Raw genomic sequence first — 2500 nt, forward strand, 5'->3', positions numbered from 1 at the left:
CTCTGGTTTTCGTCTTCCACATGCGAGCGATATCGATCACAATTTTTCATCTTCGTCGAGATAGAGATTGGTATCGTTAGGTATTGCTATGTTGATGAACAGTCAGCGTTTATCCTTTTTGTTATGTCGATAGCCTCCGTCCTTACGGCTTTAGCTGATGTTTGTCCCGTGCTCGGTCACCTAAATACCCCTTTCCAATGAATATCCTTGACTAATGAATACCCTTGAGTACCCTTGACCAATGCGGATATGGTGTGACTTAATTATGGCTATTGGTGCACTCGGCGGGAGCCAAGAGAAGCCATCCTGAAGTGACGTGAGGATCATGTTCTTCTTGCTGTTGACACATTTGGCCTTTGATTGTGGTCTACTTCTTCAGGGTGCATCGTTGGTCGTATCGGTATTCAGGGCCTGACCTTGTGCTGCCTCTAAGAACGGGTTGCAAGTTCATGTTCACTGGGTCGCCTTATAATAATGATAATGATGATGATGATGATGATGATAATGATGATAATAATAATAATAATAATGATAATAATGATGATGATAATAATGATGATAATAATAATAATAATAATGATTGATGACGATATGGTGATGATAATAATAATGGCAATAATGATAATAATATCGGGTTGAGAGAAAGGTACGTTGGAATAGACATAATGGATCGCAAAGGTAGTGTACAGAATCAACCTGGGTCGTGATGAAAAAAATATTTGAAGAACACTGCTCTATAAGACTCTTGTAGTCATTCAAAGGTTTTCTCTTGGTCCACATATTTTTGTTGTTGTTGTTGAAGTCTTTGAAGAACTGGCCGTGAAGAGTCTCGGATAAGATTTTGTTCATTTCTCGTGGATTGAAGCCTGTAGTTGCTCTTTACATTGTTCCGAATCGGTGGTACTTGCTACGCTGTATTTCTTTTCAACTTCCATTTCAACTTCGCCATTCCTCAAGATAGTCCTTGGCTTTTGTGCTATCGCGGTCTGCAATTATTCTTCTGCACTTGTCTTGTTTGATAGAATTGCAAGCTGGTCTTGTAGACTGTATAGTTCGACGAGGCTACGTCTTCTATTGCTCCATAGTAGATACCAGCGTTCGGTATCTGCTTTCGGATGGTGGAATCCGTGCATAATCAGCAGCTTCCTGATCTTGTAATCCATTTGCTCTAACTATTATCTTCTCCAGGCAATGATTCTGAAGCTGTATTGAGGCATGTTGAATACTATCACTTGATATGATATTAATACACATTCTCCTGCTGCAGGGTTTGATGACGCTGCCATACTTATGGCGAACATATTCTTTTTGGTCAGGTTTTCTTTTTCTAACAACAACAACCTCGTTTGATCGAAACTTTGCCCGTTTTGATGAAACCATGACTGTGTTCTGATTGCATACGAGTTTCCATTTCTACATTGAGACTTACGTTGGCTCGGTAGATGATGATCCAATTAAGCGGTACTCGCCTTCTTATAGCCTATCGTCACCGTGCTTAGCCTAGGCTTCCTCTTCTATGCACCTTGGATGACCTTTTTGTTTAGTAGGAGCTGGTCTTTGCATCCTTTGGGTCACCTCCGGCATCCCGTCTGTTCTGGAGGTTGGGAGGCAAGAGATCGGTCTATTGTCTTTGGATTTTTCGAGTTCTTGTCTTTGCAAGAGTGAAAATGTTACACTGGTAGTGAACCACTCAGTTAACATCATCGAGTCGTCGGTGACTTCGTTCAGTGCTTCGGAAAGATTTGGGTGCAAAGCAAATCTAACTTCTTTGTCTTTGTCCAGTAGTTTTGGTGTTTGTCCGGTCCAGGTGCTTTACAGTGGCCAAGATTCCTGATAACAGATGTGATTTCAGAAACGAAGAATTCATCTTCAGACGTTACTATCTGGAAGAGTTTCATTTCATTTTATTTCATTTCAAGACTAGCCCAAACGACCTCGGTGTTATGTTATGCTATCTTTATTATTATTATTATTATATATTTATTAGGTAATTATGTGGTGAGAGGTTGCTTTTGGTTAAATTTTCTGCAGAACCTTATGGTGTTCTCGTGATAAATTCTACCCCGGAGATAACAGTCAGACCCCTTCGTGTACCTTCTCAGTCGTTGGACTTCAGCGTGGAGCTTCATCTTGAGTGTTGCGAGAAGTTCAGAGAGGCTGTTGATATTGTGGTGTTTGAGACATCTCTCCGTTTGTTATAACTATTATTATTGTTATTATTATAATTATTATTGTTGTTGGTGTTGTTATTATTATTATTAGTAGTAGTAGTAGTAGTATCATTATTATTAGCATTATTATCTTTATTATTAATATTATTATTATCTTCATTTTATTATCATTATTACTATCATTCTTATTGATATTATCATTAGTATTATTTGTATTATTGTTATTTTGTTATTGTTATTATTAGTATCATTTTTATAAATACTATTATTATCAATATTATAGTTTCCATTATTATCATTATTATTATAAATACTATCATTAAAGTTTT

Source organism: Penaeus chinensis, chromosome 31 (genome assembly GCF_019202785.1).
Source record: "Penaeus chinensis breed Huanghai No. 1 chromosome 31, ASM1920278v2, whole genome shotgun sequence".
NCBI lineage: Eukaryota > Metazoa > Arthropoda > Malacostraca > Decapoda > Penaeidae > Penaeus > Penaeus chinensis.